General features: G+C 34.3%; 1 protein-coding gene across 2 annotated transcripts in view; it reads right to left on the bottom strand.

Annotated features, from left to right (window-relative positions):
• The window catches only part of TAPT1 (transmembrane anterior posterior transformation 1), a 111426-nt gene that overhangs the window by 47960 nt on the left and 46673 nt on the right, over positions 1–16793 (bottom strand). The window lies entirely within an intron of this gene.

Raw genomic sequence — 16793 nt, 5'->3', positions numbered from 1 at the left:
AAGGTATTTTTTTTTAAAAGGAAGGAGCAGCTTGGGATCATGAAAAGCACCGTGCAGTTTCTCAGGGATAATTTGATCCATTTCCCATTTCCTATTACATTTTGGGTACAGAACAATGTCTGAGATATACACAGTATAAAACTCAATTGCATTTCATATTCTGGACATAAGGTATTTTTCATTCATTAGGTTTTTCCTATAGGAACTATTAGCTTGATATTTTTAAAATAATCAAGATTCTTACTGAGGAGGCCTTATGAAGTTCTAGGATTTGATGCAATCTAAACTTTATATTTTAAATTACATATTATATTTAGTCCAATATTCTAAACTGTTGAGTTTTTTATATCTAATTTGCAACTCTGATAATCCAAGCCACCTGAACTTTTATTATTTATTTATATGAACCCTTACCTTCCATCTTAGAATCAATACTCTGTATTGGTTCTAGGGCAGAAGAGTAGTAAGGGCTAGGCAATGACGGTTAAATGACTTGCCCAGGGTCACATAGCTAGGAAGTGTCTGGGACTACATTTGAACCCAGGATTTCCCATCTCTAGGTCTGGCTTTCAATCCGCTGAGCTACCCAGCTGCCCCCACCATCTGAGCTTTTAATCAGTCACAGATAAAACTGTTAAAAATGATGAGGCTCAAGGACAAGTCCCTAGTGTACTCAACTTGGAGCCCATTCTAAAAGGCAACATAGACCTTAATGGTTACTCTTACGGTTGAGCACTGCATTTAGAGGTGGAGAAACTAACTTTGTCCTGGCTTTGTCATTTACTATGGATCAAGGGTAGGGTTTTTAACCCCTCTTATGACTCGTTCCTCTTATCTGAAAAATGAGGGAGAAGAATTGGACTAGATGAGCTTTCAGCTTTACATCTATGCTTCTGTTATTATCTAATCCATATCTTTCCATCTCTATCCATGACACTACACTGCCAAGTTATAGTATGGCTTTTAATGGAAATGTCTCTATGATATTATTTTATCCATTACCCAAACTCCTCCCACTTGACCTATTTCCCCACTTAAACCCATTACCTGCTCTATGGCAACTCAAACACAAAGCTAAGAGGCAGAAACTGAAAATAATTCGATTACAAGCCTATTCCCCTTAAAAAAAGTACCTACCTCTAATAAGAGTGGAGATGTAATTTTGCTAAGGCATCATACACCATTAATTCCCCTCCCAAGATATTGAGAGATTCAAGCAAAATACTCCTTCTTTTGGAGATGATCCAATTATAATTATTAAAAAGCTAGAGAGCATTTTTCACATATATGATCTGGTATAGATTGATACTGAAAATTTGCTCTAGGCTTTTTTGACAGAAAGAGAAAAAAATAAAATAGTCTCTCTTGTCAATCAGGCTCAAAGAAGGAGAGCAGTTTATTGGCCTCCACAAGACCCAAAATGGAATCCCAATAATGAGCAAGATTACACTAGACTATGCCAGGCTAGAGAAGCATTATTAACCGCAAAGAGAGCTTGCTCTGATAGGACAGGTACATGGACAAAATTTGGAAATCTTATAAACAAAAACCTGATGGAAATGCAATTTATGGATAGACTTATTGAGCTGGGAGATAGATATATAGGCTTGGATCTTGCCAGAGAAAGGGATATCAGATAAATAAGGAGACAGTTTGTGAAAAACTATTGTAAAGTGGTCAAAGATCATTTTAAGACCAATTGTCCAAACTGGACTAGTATGAACCTTGAAGAATTAAGGAGATTAGCAATTTATGTATTTAATGGCCATGAAAAGAAAGATGAAGATAACAGTGACTTAATAGAGACATTAAGTAGATAAATTAAAAGTTTAAAGGAAGAAATTGAAAGAGGAAAAAACAAATTGAGCAGTGGCTATACCCCCTTTGCAAGAATACACAAATCAAACACCAATGTGTTTGTGGAAAAAGGGGTCATATAATGTTAAACTGTAGAAATTGGAATCAGGTACTCAATAACAAATTTTTAGAAATAATAGAAACTCTAGGAATAACAACTTTAGAAATAATAACAATTACAGAAATAATAACAACAATAGAAATGCATTTAGAAATACTAATCCAAATGAGGCAAATAATTTACAGTATATCCGAAATGGGGCTTGACCCATGCTATACTCAGGGCAGAAATGCCCCTCAACGAGAGGAAACCCAGAGAAATGGCCAAGGACCTTTATGATGGTCTGAAAGGGGAGAAAGGACTCTGGAATCAAAGATTGAAACCTTTGATTTCCTGGACACTGATATCTTAACACCAGTTCTCCCAGTCCATTCTCCCCTACATAGTAATGAATCTTATGTAACCTTAAAAAATTGGGGACACTTATTATGATTGCCTCTTTGACACTGGAGCTTCCAGATCAGTGAAGATGAGTAAACCAGATTCCGAGTTCTGTTGGCTCTGTAAATGTAGTAGGTGTATCCGGGGCACCTCTGAAGGTCCCAAAGCCGTTTCCTTGAATGGGGTCTGTGGGACCGCTATCTCTAGAACATTCTTTTTCATTAAATGCATGATTCCCATATAAATTTATTAGGGAGAGACCTTTTTTTTTTTTTTTTTTTTTTTTTTTTTTTTTAATTTTAAACCCTTAACTTCTGTGTATTGACTTATAGGTAGAAGAGTGGTAAGGGTAGGCAATGGGGGTCAAGTGACTTGCCCAGGGTCACACAGCTGGGAAGTGTCTGAGGCCGGATTTGAACCTAGGACCTCCCATCTCTAGGCCTGGCTCTCAATCCACTGAGCTACCCAGCTGCCCCCAGGGAGAGACCTTTTAAGTAAACTTAGAGCCACAATAATATGCTCTTAAGATAGTGCTATGACACTAGAATTGCCAAAGGAATCTTTAATCTGCTCCCTGTACTTTTTTTAAACAGTTAGGAGGTGGACAAATCTCCCACCTTCAAAATACCAGCTGATATACCTGAATCTCTCTAGGTCACATCTTTATCCCATGTAGGCCTACTCAAATCAGTTGTTTCTGTGCAAATCAAAACAAAAGGTGGCCCACCTCCTTTCATTCCTCAGTATCCCCTATCAAAAGAGGCAATTGAGGCAATTACTCTGGTGATAAATTCTTTAATTGAACAAAAATAATAATTCTATGTAAATCGGAATATAACACACCTATTTTGCCTATTAAAAAGCCAAAATTAGGTGAATATGGAAAACTTGTCTATCGATTTGTACAAGATTTAAGGGCTGTAAACAATCATGTCAACAAAAGACATCCTGTGGTTCTAAGCCATCCACAATTATCTTCTTTATTTCTAGCACAGCTTCATATTTTATGGTAGTAGATTTGTGCTCAGCATTTTTCTCAATACTCATTCATGAAGATTCTAGAAATATATTTGCCTTCACCTGGAAAGGTTCCCAATGGATGTGGTGTTGTTTGTCCCAAGGGTACATGGAAAGTTCCACTTTTATTTTTGCAAATTTTAACAAGGGATTTAGAAAATATTTAGTTCAAGGAGAGTCATTTGATACACTTTATAGATGATTTGCTCTTGGGCTCACCAAATGCCACAGTATGCCAAGAAGATAGCAAATATCTTTTGGAACTATATATGAGAGGCCATAAGATCTCAAAGGCAAAAGTTCAGTGGTGTCACCCCAAAATGGAGTATATAGGGTTTATTTTAACTCCTGGTGCCTGTTTCATTTCCCCTAAGTGCATCGAAGATATTCAAAAATTAAGCACTCCCTCCTCTAAGAAACAATTGAGAGCAATTCTAGGAGCAACAGGATTTTGTAAACAGTGGATTCCTTGCTATGGGGATGTGATAATGAAATTAAATCTGCCCAGCCCATTCTTAAGCTAATCACCAAAGGTGAGAACATCCCCACTTAATTCACAAGTTGGGAGGTCTGTGACCCACATGTGCTAGAGTGATGAATCAAAATTTACTGACTACCTCCTGAGCAGTCCTTAAAAAACATCTGTTGTTATTGGACACATACACTAAGAGGAAGGCACAGGAAGTGATGCAAAAGAAGCCCCTTTAAAAGAGAGTGCAGTTTGGCTCTCTTTGGCCTGAAACTGGACCTGAAGGAGGTCTGGCTGGGACCATGAAGTTGGTGAGACTGTTCTTAAATCTTTCCCTTAGAACTACATGTTGTGAGTGAAGAAGTCTGACTACCTTAGCCTCCCTGGAGGTACCAGCCTCCCAGAGGCTCCCTTGATTGGGAGAAGCCCTCATGGTTAAACCCCTTGTTAATTAACTTTAGGCTCTCCGGCTGAGACCTCTGGAGCCCTGCTGGAGTAAAGCCAGGGATTGAGTACATAGTCTAGTTCTTTAAACAAGATCTCTTACTCTATCCTGTTCTCATCTCTCTACTTCTACTATCTCTTATATTCTGTAAATAAATTACTAAAATCATTTTAGAATTGAGATTATTTCAATTCTTGGTGACCACATCTTTAAATATTGATATATCCAACCCCAAACACCTTTTTCCCTTTTACAGAGAAATCACTAAACCCCTTATAGCACTGACAAGAAATATAGTCACTGAAATCTTAGATAAGAGGCAGAAAACCTGTCAGCTCTTTCTAAGTTAAAACAGGCTATCCTGTCTGCCCCTGTTCTCGGCATCCCAGATTACAAAAAGCCATTCACCTTATATGTACATGAATGGAGAGGAGTAGCTTGAGGTGTTTTAACTCAAAGTTTAAGATCTGTTCAACATCCAGTTGCTTATTATTCGGCCCAGCTGGACCCAGTAGCTTCAGGAGCACCATCATATCTTAAGAGGAGTAGCTGCAATAGTTTTATTAGTAAATAAATCTGCTGATTTAGTATTGGGATGCCACTAAAAATAATGTTATGAAATATGAAATGAAAGCATTGTTGCTAAGGCATAGAATTCAGGCATTTTCCAAGCAAAGGCTTGCAAGATACAAAGTAACATTGTTAGACAATGAAAATATCACCTTAAAACGCTGCACAAGACTTAACCCTGCCACCTTGCTTCCAGATATACCAGTTACAGGAGAACCATTACACAATTGTGAATCTTTAGTATTCATGGCTGAAAAACCTCCAGATAATCTCCTGGACACTCTTTTAGACAACCCAGATCTAGTCTATTCACTGCTTCTTTCATGAGGGATGGCATACTCTACATTGGAACTGTTGTAGTCACAGAATTTGCCACTCTGTGGTCAGCTTCACTGCCCTCAAATAAAAGTGCTTAAGATGCAGAACTCATAGCTTTAAAATATTCCTGTATAATTGCAAAAGATAAGAAAACAACTATTTAAACTTCAGCTAGGAAAAGTATCGCAAATACAAAAATCATTAATGAAGTTCTTTCTGCTCTCCAACTACCTGAAGTCCTGGCTGTTGTGCATTGCTCTGCCCATACAGGTGTAACTGACCCTGTCTCTAGAGGGAACCACCAGGCAAATACTACTGCAAAACTCACTGCCTTAAAGGGCCCTAATTTGTATTTTGTTTTAAATATGTGTACTGGCATGTATTCTGTTTAGAATACAGAGAAAAATTAAAATAAGTAATTTGGTAAGGGTTACAAAGTGTTATGAGGGTTGGTTAACACCCGTCTTAAGGGAGGGGGATTGATTGTATACTTTGTTATGTATTATCTGTCAGATTGTATACTTGTTAATGTAATATTTGTTAGATTTAAAATGACATCTCCAGGTTCTTATTTTCTATAGAGTATAATTTTCATAAATCCTAAGATTTAGGATTTTATTATTTTAATTGTAATTTGTAATTATTTGTAATTGGGAAATGTATTTTGTAAAATCCAAGATTTGAAATCTTTTGAGAGCAGTTTTAGGATTTGTTAACTCCCTGAATCAAAAAAATGGTGTTTTTAAGAAAACACCATTAAGAAGCCTACACTGCAGGGGTCAGCAACGTATGGCTCTTGAGCCATATAGTCAATTTTTTTTCAGGCACTGTTACAGGAGCGCTCACTGTTAACAGGAGCGTGCACTGCGAACACTGTAAGGCTCTCACAAAATTACATTTTAAAAAATGTGGCGTTTATGGCTCTCACGGTCAAAAAGGTTGCTGACCCCTGCTACACTGCATCAGAAGATCTAAAATGAACAGTGGGAAGTGTTGATTGAACTGAAGAGGGTTGAATGCATTAATGAATGTAAATTTCTTATGCCAAAGGGGATTGCCCCTTAATTGGCTTTTTGTCAATGTACCTATTTACCACTGGTTTTGCTTTCTTTCTGTTTTCTTTCTCTCTTTTCCTCATATTATTATAATTTTCTATTAGAAAGTATAATATGGTAGGCACCTTTAACTAGAAGATTTTTAGAGGTATAAGATAGCTATGTTTAAAGGATCCATTGAGAGATTAGTCTCCCAAAGGATCACAGGGGGGATTGTAAAAGGGAATTCTTAATCTCTTTCTTCTAATTTAACTGGGGACCTGGAGGTCCTTTTACCATAGAGATGTGTAAAGATGGACCAGCCCACAGTGACAGGAAGTAGAAACCATGGAGACAGGAAGGAGAAACCATAGAGACAGGAAGTGAGGTAGGGGAAGGTGGTGAAAGGGGCCGAGTGTCAGTTGATAGGCCTGTCAATTGTGGGGAAGTTGGCTACTGGGCGTGAGTTGGTCATTGGGGGTTGCTTGCTGGTGGTGTGGGTTGGTGATTATTTGGTGGTTGGCATTTACTTGATGGAATATAAAGGTGGGCCTCAGCTTACTAAGAAGGCTTTTGGCTTTAGCCTTTAGAGGACTTTTTGCCTTTGGGGTTTTGGGCTTTTGGTTTGGGCCGTTAGATTTTTTCCCTTTCCTTGAACTTTTGGAAGGTGGCTGGTCTTTGTTGATAGTTCTAATTGGGGTTTTGATGGGGCTGGATTGGGTTGGAACTTAGTGGGGTGGTTGTTATTAGAGGTAGTTATAGGCAGTTATAGATAAATATAGACAGTTTTAGACAGTAATTATAGGCAATTATAGATAGTTATAGGATAACTAGTATAGACATTTGGAAATTTCTTTCTCTACCTCTTTCCTATATTTCTCTCCTTTACTATATTCATTTTACTATATTCATTTTTACTATCTCTATTTTAATAAAACTATGTTGTTAATTGTTAAAAGCTGCTATAATTTTTCTTTTCTCTGGCTTAAAGGGATAATATTAATTTACAACTCTACTATATTCTTATTTAAACTTAAATTATTAAAAGCTGCTCTCTTATATTGTCAAACCCCTATTTTAACCCTTACAAGTTAGAAGAAGCAGGTGGACCCTTGAGAAACAAAAGTTCTATTTTCATGTAAGTGCTCTTGATAAGTGAAGAGGAAAAATATAGGTTTATAACCAAAACTGTTTTTAAAGGCTGACTTTTGCAAGATTTTCTGTGGGTAGGTATGCTGAAACTGGAACAGCCTTGGAAAATTTTTAAAAAGACCTAGAGTTACATATACATTTTATACTCAACAACTTGGTTAATGATAATACTATGAAGTATAATAATTTCTTCTCTGGACCTCTGAAATTGTATAACTAGTAATTCCATCTTTAGTGTTTTAAAAGATTAATAACTTTGAAATACTTTTCCAACAATCCACTTCAAGAATTAATTTTTCATTCCAAATTTTAGTTTTGCATGACATATAATAAAGTGTTACTTAAGACCCTAACAATTACATTGCATATACATAGAAATGAGGGAAAATATCAATTAACAAAGCAAAGAAGAAATATGCCAAACTGATTTTTAACCCAGAACATAAACTGTCTAAATTTGGGGGATGGGTGGGGAGGACTAGGTAGGTCTAAGTGAGATGTGTGAGAGGAGTCTAGATCTTTGTTTTCATCAGTACAGGACAAGGATCAGCAACTTTTTGATAACTTCTAGTTTAGAGAGTTGTCTGGGGGTACTGAGATGTTAACTAACCAATGGACACACAGAATATGTTAGAGAAGGACCTGAAATTCACCTTCCTATCTCCAAGTTCAGCTTTCTATCTACTAAGTTATGCCACTTCTCATCTCAAAATAATGTAAAAAGAGATTCTAAAGGAATTATGTAAATTCTGAAGGCTTATATAAACACTTTCCATTGTTTTGTTACAAGGCTTCTATAGTCATTAATCAATAAATCAATTTCTATTTATTACTATATTTCAGGCATTTTAATAGGAGCTGAGGATATAAGGACAAACAATGAAACCTTCTATGTGTGCACCCTAAGGGAGAAAAATGGAAAGTTTTGTTTAAAACTATCAAAAGCTGGCCTTATACTTATTCCTTCTACATGATTTCCTATTCTTCCTCTTCAGTCCTGCCATGGAATGCCCACAACTAAAAAAGAAAGAATACATGTGAACTAAGATTGGAAAATAATATAGAGAATAGAGATAGCAGGGGAAAGAGAAAATAGCAAGAGAAGAGACAGAATATAATAATTCTCATATTTGATTGGAATATGGAGGCAAAAGGTATCAAAACACAGGACAAAATAAACATGGAAGTCAAAATGTCAACCACTACTACAAATTTCATGTTGTAATAAAATCTGTGGCTCTTCTATTGAATTGTTTTTTCTTGGTATAGGCTGATTTTTTGGCTACCTGTGAAACCACTGAGGGAATTTTAAAGATATTTAAGAGTGCAAATCAGTACTTTATACTCAATCTTATAAATTTGCCTATAACAAAGCTTAAAAATTTAAATATCCATACTTAAATTAATACTAAATACTTTAGAGAAGGGTACTTAATTTTATTTTTGTTTATATGTGCATATGTCTATGTATGTATATATTTATATATAAAGATTTATGTGTATACCCACATATAAAGAAGATTTATTTGTGAGATACGTTTCTGTAGGTTTATGAAAATGTTATTGGATCCAAAGACTGAAATTATTTGCTAAATTCTAGGTTATAATAAAGTATCAACTGAAAATGATTATTTTTATCATTAAAAGGAAAATTTTGAGTATCTCTTAGAACTTAAATTTATTTCAAGCTATTACAGAAAGAGAATTTTAAAAATTAATTTCTTTGGGTGGAACAAGTTGATAATTGTAAAACAGATGTTGCTTATAATTATGCGACTATATTTAACATTACCTGACAAGTTAAAATATATATATATAATTGAAGCTATCTCAAAAAGTATAATTGAAGATTAGTTTTTGTAATTATTTTTTTAATGTTAGGGTAAGAGATGTATATTAAAAAACATGTACATTTTAAAAAACTATTATTGTGAGGCAAAATACTAAAAGGGAACTAAATTGCATTCTTATGAATGAAAAGCATATTTCCACCCCAAAATGATTAATTGTGTCTAAGTTATTTATTTTTTGCAGTGTGATAGATTCTAATTTTAACTTATGCCAATTTGGCCAAGAGCATAGAAGGAAAAATCAGGGTTTACTCACCACAAGGAGTCCCTGTGACACCACATTCCATCCTATAAAGGAAGTGAAAGTGCTCCTCCCTTGGGTCTGATTTACAAGAGAGAAAGAAAGAGAGAAGGTTGTAATGTTGCTACCCTACGCAAGAGGGTCATGGTGAGGAAAAAGTGGACAACAAATTCTGATGTTAGGCTAATATAGTAAATATGTACCTGACTAAGCTACCTAAAAAAAAAAAAAGAAAAAAAAAACCGATGGCTATGTCATAGTAAATGGAAATGTTTGTTTTTTTTATTTCCTCACTGAATTTTACAAAGCGCTTTTTCTATGTGAATTATAGTGCTGGCAATAACAGGGCATGCCAAAAATAAGGCTTAAGTATAAAAAACTAAGTTGAATTTTACTTATTATTGTTTTAAAATTTGAGCTTGGGTCTTCCAATCTGGCCCAGACTGGAAATGCAGTGCCTATGAATGGCTGATCCCGATACTGGTCACCATGGAAGTTTTAATTTCTTCTGTTTTTTTCTAACATGGTAAACTTTGTCTTCTTAAGCAGCCTGGTGGGTGCCTCTGTTCCCAGGCCTCATCTATTGATAGTGGACTTAGAGTAGACACTCAATAAGCTTTAGCTCTACTGAGGTTCAGAACTTCCAAAAGTAAACATTATATCAATCTCAGCTTTTCTAGTGGAAGGGCCTACAATTATACCACAGGCGTACACCACTAAAACTGGACAGTAAATTTTTAAAAAGAGAATTTTAAAAGAGAAAATTATATATTGAAAAACATAAAATCTTTAAGGTTATAAACACAAAAGAAAATCCACTAAGTATAGAGATTCTCAAATACTTTGAATTTATACTTCTGGAATGTAAAGGTGAACTAGAATTCTTCAACGAAAGTAATTTGTCTGACAAGAACATATTTTATTCCCCCAAAAGGTCTTAGGGAAATAGTTAGCTCTAGAGTTAGGATGAATCATCAAGAGGAAAAACAACAACCCCCACCCCAAAAATCTTCCTTTTTATTCTACAACAATTTTTTCTATTAGCTTCATATTTTCAAAAGAAAAATATACTTTCCATTAAAGTGAAATGAAAGAGAATCAAATCTAATCACTTAATCCTACATAGAGAAATTTTCTGGAGTTACATTAAAATTCTATTTTTACCATTAGGTGGCATATTACTATATGATTCTCTTTTAATTATGATATCCAATCAAAAGGCACAACTTTTAAGGTTAAAGTAGAACAACTACAATATCAGTGCAATTAAAAACATATAGAAATGATTACTTTGTGACTGATTTACACTAGAAAATTTCATTCTTTGAAAACCATAACCTTCCCTTTTCAAGAAATTAAGATTTTCTTAGTCAAAAACTGATCATTAACTGAAGTTTCCAGAAATGTATAAATTAATTCTACTCATCATAAAGATTTCAAAACATGTATAAAATTTATTTCAACAAACTTTTATAAGCTCTTATAAGAAGAAAGAAAAATCAGATAAATCTGTGCAATAACTATATATGTGGAAACTTTTTTAGTCTATAACACAGCATATTACAGAATATCAAGAGTTGAATGAATCTTTGGCTAAGAAAGAGATTTGCCACTACAACCTACCAGACAAGTGGTCATTTGGCCTCTGCCTGAAATCTGAGTAGGAAAACTCTACTACAATTCAAGAGGTAGACCCTTTGCAACAATTCTAATTATTAAAAAGTTTTTCTTTACCCCAAGTCTAAATGTGTCTCCTTGTGACTTCCAGTCATCACTTCTTGTTATGCCTTCTAGAGCTTAAAAGAACAAACCTAATCTTGCTTGCATGTGCTCTTTAAAAACTTGAAAGACTGCTCAGATTCCTCTGGCATATTCCCTTCTCCAATCTAAACATTCCTACTTCCTTCAACAATTTTCATATGGTATGGCCCTTCACCTTCGTGGTTGCTCTTCTCTGGATGTTCTGTAGCTTACCAAAGCTTAAACTGTGGCACCCAGAAACGAACAAAGTACTCTGAATACAGTTTGACTAGTACCCAGGATAAAGGAACTCTCACTTCTATATTCCTGAAAGTTAAGATTCACTTAATTTAGTCCAAGATCACACTAGTTTCTGTGGCTATCATATCACATTGTTGGCTCCTAATAAGCTAGTTTTTCATTTGAAAATCCAAATCTTTGGGGGTGGGGGGCAGCTGGGTAGCTCAGTGGATTGAGAGCCAGGCTTCCTTACAAAATGGTTAGTATTTACCAAATTCCTGATAATATTACAAAATGCCTGCCATTATAAACAACTAGGAAGAAAGGTATATTGACTTATAGGAACTCATGTTAGTTGCCACATAATAAAAATACGTATTTTTATGCCATTGAAATAAAAGAATGCTGATTATATGATGATTAATACCAGGATAAATGCAAAGCAAATTTATAGGAGATAGAGTAAATGGTTCAAAAATTAAATTCTAAAGCAGATGCCGATCCAGGAGTTGACAGGATTTGGAAATGTCCCATCCAAGTAGATAAAAATAGTAAACTAATTACGAAGACCAAAAATGTCTATTTCTAACTGATGTGGTATTAAATTTAAATTCTACAACATTCTCTCTCTTTCTTTCTCTTCCTCCTCTCATGTAAAACAACAGACTACATGAAATTACTATTAGCATTTAAATCTTGCTCACTATGCCATGAACTAGGTATTTACCTGACAAAAGTCTTTTATTCTAACACTTTCCAAAGGGATAAAGAACTGGTAAAAATACATTTTTCTCTTACAGGAGAGGAAGGGAAAGACCAAGTTATAGAAAATAGAATCAAAAGAAAACAAGGTAGAACAAATATTATTCAATTTATTTACTGATATCAAAGCTCTTCTTGCCCTTTTGCCCCCTAAAATACAAAAAGAAAGTCTCATAGATGGAAAGAACACTTTTTATTTGCTGAAAGAGATGTTCACACAGATAAAATATTATGATATGGCCATTGGCAAGACAAGTTAGACCAAAGTGGAGAATACAAGAGTAAAGTTACAGGAAGAAAGATTCAGCTACCTCCTGAACACTAAAATTTGGAATTGCAAAAGGGAAACTTCCTATTTCTAATACATATTTAGTGACCTTTTAATCACATATGCCAATGTTCTTAAGAATATATATTTTTAAAAAATCAATGTAGAGAATTTAAAAAGTTTTTTTTTCAAGAATATAATAGCTTTTAATGGTGTTCAAAGCATCAAAAGTATAAAATGGCCCAAAGAAAGCAATTTACAGAGTAGACCACAGCACAAATTATTTATTTATCATATTTATCACAATTAAAACTCTCAGAAATTATAGTGAATAAAACATTTTGATCATCATCATTAAAACTGCCTAGCAGAAATCTCGCAATAAATATTTATTGAAGTTCTTTTTGAACTGAATATTTGTCCTAACAGAGCAATAGATTAAAAAACAAACAACTTGTTTCTTATTGGACATAAATGTTAACAACAAATAAAATCTGGTAATTGACCTTGCTTTGAGCAAGCGAGAAAGCAAGAAAATAGTTTCCACAATAAATTTTTCATGTACTCTGAAAAGTAATGTAATGGGTGCCCTCTAGTGTCATTTTTTTGGCTATAAAACCTTGAAAAAAAAGGAAAAAGTAGAAGAAAAGTTAAATTTAACTGTAAATCTTTGTTTGAAAACTCTTTAAAAATTAAGTAACATAGCAAAGCATATTAAGAAAGATAAATTAAGAAATCTACTGATTAAGAAGGGCTACAAATTAATTTAAAACTTTTATTGCTTTGGACCAGTAAGGAAAATGAGCAAAGCAAGTAATAAAGGCTTTCCCCTGGTGTATCAGGGAAATTCAGGAATCTCTGAACCCTTAAGGATCTATATTTTATCCAACCACTCTGCTTTCAGACACAACTTAAGTTGTAAGTAACCCAAAGAGAAAGAAATCACATAAAATGTGTCTAGGCTGTGTTGGATATCTAAACAGGGGTGAGATGGTACCCCAAATATCAGAGATGCTTTTGAAAACAGCATCCAGGAGAAGAGGTACAATAGCACTATAACATTTACAATATATGTCCTTGGTTTTAAAAAAAATTCTTTTTGGTGTCAGTAATATTGCCTCCAGAAATTAAAGGTTATTTGAGCTCTCCATGCATTTAAACTTTTACCTCATAATTATTGAAACTACAGGAGTCCTTTGATAGTCAATTAAGCATTATCTCATTGCAAATGAAAAATGAATGTAATTTCTAGTAATCTCATCACTTTTAATAAATTATGTCTTAGGCTGTTCTCAAGCCTCAATTTGCTTTTGTACAAACCAAAGTTTACATTACCCTTTCTTTCTCTTTTCTCTGGAATCAGGGAAGAGGATGGGGGAGAGCTCTATCAGGCTCCCTTGCAGCTCCCTAGGTAAAAGTTGATGTGCCCATTTTGGAACTTGTATTTTATCTTGATTTCCTGTGAAGATACTGGAAATGATCTAATCTTGTAAGGCAGCCACAATGTAATGAAAAAATGAATTGTTTTCATTCTCTGTGTGTGTACACATGGAAAGATTAGATAAATCTATACTCTATATACCAACTATATAATGTATTCTATATCCAGATCTACCTATATCCACATATATTTAGATATTAAAAACATAAGGGCAATAATTTTTATGCATACAATACTCTACCTACTAATGCTTTTTCTTTGTTTCTGGATATGCAATTTTTTGGCAAATTATTATGGCAAACTTCCCATTTAGAAGAGAGAAGTCTTCCATTGATAGAGATGAGAAACTCATCTATAATCTAGAGTCTTCTAACTATGATCACTGAGAAGTTAAGTGACTCACACATGGTCTTATAGCTAGTCTGTAACAGAGACAAGATATGAACCCAGATGTTTCTGACTTTAAGGCAAGTCCACTATCCATTAGGTGACAATGCCATCCCTTATGTAAAACCTTTTAAAAAACAAAATCTATATGCTAATAATGTGGGGAAGCAAGAGGTTTTTCTTTATTTAAGTATAAAGGATTCACACTACTCATTATGAAGCTAAAGAATTCTAAAGGGAATTGTCCAAATAATCTCTATTATAATGTTTAATTTTCTTATTTTCTGGTAGATGTATAAAGCTATATAAAACAAAAGTATCAGCCACAATAAAGAAGTGATTCTTCATAGGATTTTAAGTTACTGCATTATAGGGCTGAATTTTTATCCTTATCAAAATTTAAGTCAAAGTTTAATAATTTTTAACATTTTACAGGAGAAATAGGGAATAGGCTTCCTCCTCATCAAAAATAGTAATTTTTAAAGGGAGAATACAGAGGTATTAGAAATGACATATTAACCACATTTTAATGTAGATTTTTAAAAAATGTGAAGATGTGTGACTGGTCATTTTTTATTAAATGAATTATATTCTAAATAATGAATACCTAGTAATTTTGTAACAGCCAAAAATAGCATGGTATTTTTATATATGAACATATACATTTTATGTTACTATAAGACATTTTCTAACCTTATAGTATAAGGACTGTAGAGTCCAGCGAGTTATTCTCAATTTAAAGTAATTAATTAAGTAAATTCGGAAATAGCTATGACAAATTTTCCAGGTAAGTATGAAACAGAATACTAATGGAAAAATTATGAAAAAGGTTAAGGCTCTATTTTGAAAAGAAATAAAATATCAACGTTCAAGTAATATATTACCATTGAGTTTCACTAGTATATAGCTCCTGGAACCTCTTCTGAAGGAGAGTACCCAGGCCATCTGGGTCTTCATTTCCCACTCAGTTCCATTCCTCCAGACGGCGTATCTTCCCTCTTTGTAAGCTCTTTGCTAACAGGAATGGGTTTATTTATTTATTTATTTATTGACCTCTTAGAATTACTACTGTGTATTGGTTCTAAGGCAGAAGAGTGGTATGGGTTAGGCAATGGGGGTTAAATGACTTGCCCAGGGTCACACAGCTAGGAAGTGTCTGAGGCCAGATTTGAATCCAGGACCTACGTCTCTGGGCCTGGCTCTCAATTTACAGAGCCACTCAGCTGCCCCCAGGGCTTACACAGTACTTGGCACATAATAAGTGCTTCATAATATTTATTCACTGCCATAGGTTTAGTAGAAAGTATCTGCCTACCTTCACTTTCTCTGTAACTATTATAACTGTTACAATACTGAAAATAAAGTTAGAAATTAATTTAAGTTTGAAATGAGTTCTAGAAAGTTGTTTATTGTAGTAGAACTTTGTTATGCCATATGGGAGCATATATACTAATGCTCAGTGGACTGGGTAACTCTAAAAGTCTGAGTTCTAGAGCGGATGTCAATCTGCATTGGTAGAGGGAATCTCTCTCTGCAGGAGTTTGTGATATTAATGAAACTACAGGGTCAATCCCTTTGTGGAGATTTATATGGGGGGCAGAGGGTAAGACCATTGATTATATCAGGGTGAAGAGCTACTCACAGTATGGAAATGCCCTCCTCCAAAGTAGACTAGAGACTCATCTGGGACATATTTAAGGTCTTAATGAGTCACTTGGGGGCAGGCGCCGAGAGGCTCAGGGATCTCAGTGATTTGTGTTACAGAATTCGAAGCCAGGACTTCTCGACTCTATGGCTACTTGCTCTTTATTATGTTATTATCGTCTTTCTATAATTTGCAGAGCTACAATGTTTTACCTCAGTAGTGCTTTATTTGAAAAACAGGTCTCCTGAACAAGTTATGGGGACAACATTACACAATAGTTACATGAAACAATATTAAACTACATACTACATAGTACTCTAATTCATAGTCTGTATAAGGTGCACAGTCACTTTATACAGCAGAATACAGGGCAAAGAACACTCGTAGCACTACAGTCAGTATGTCTTTGTTTGAATCCTCTATCTACCATTAGCTGTAGGGGTTTGGACAAGTAATTGAACCTTAATATCCTCACATATAAAACCGGAGATAATACTCATATTACTTACCTCACAAAGTTGTTACAAAGATTAAATGATGAAGGTTAAACACCTAGTAAATCTTAAAACTATATAAATTTCATGTGGAATTATTATTATTACTCAAGTGAATAGAAACTTCAAATAACATGGGGTAAAAAAAAACCCCAAAACCAAACATTTAATAGACAGAAGATAGGAATTTGAGTTCTAGATCTACTATTACTAGCTGTGTGATGTGGACAAACTCACTCAGTAAGCTTCAATTTCTGCATTTGTAAAAAGGAAATAATACTCATTTCATTTATCTCACAGGGTTCCTGCATCATGCAAGAAAACATATGTACACTGTTTTTATCCTTAAAACGTTACATAAATATATGTAAAATTTAATGTCATAAATTTATACTATCATTTTGTATTTAAACAGATGCAA

The sequence above is a fragment of the Gracilinanus agilis genome, chromosome 6 (genome assembly GCF_016433145.1).
Source record: "Gracilinanus agilis isolate LMUSP501 chromosome 6, AgileGrace, whole genome shotgun sequence".
NCBI classification, from domain to species: Eukaryota; Metazoa; Chordata; class Mammalia; order Didelphimorphia; family Didelphidae; genus Gracilinanus; species Gracilinanus agilis.
The sequence above is the reverse complement of the archived record's forward strand: the minus strand, read 5'-3'. Positions and strand labels throughout refer to the sequence as shown.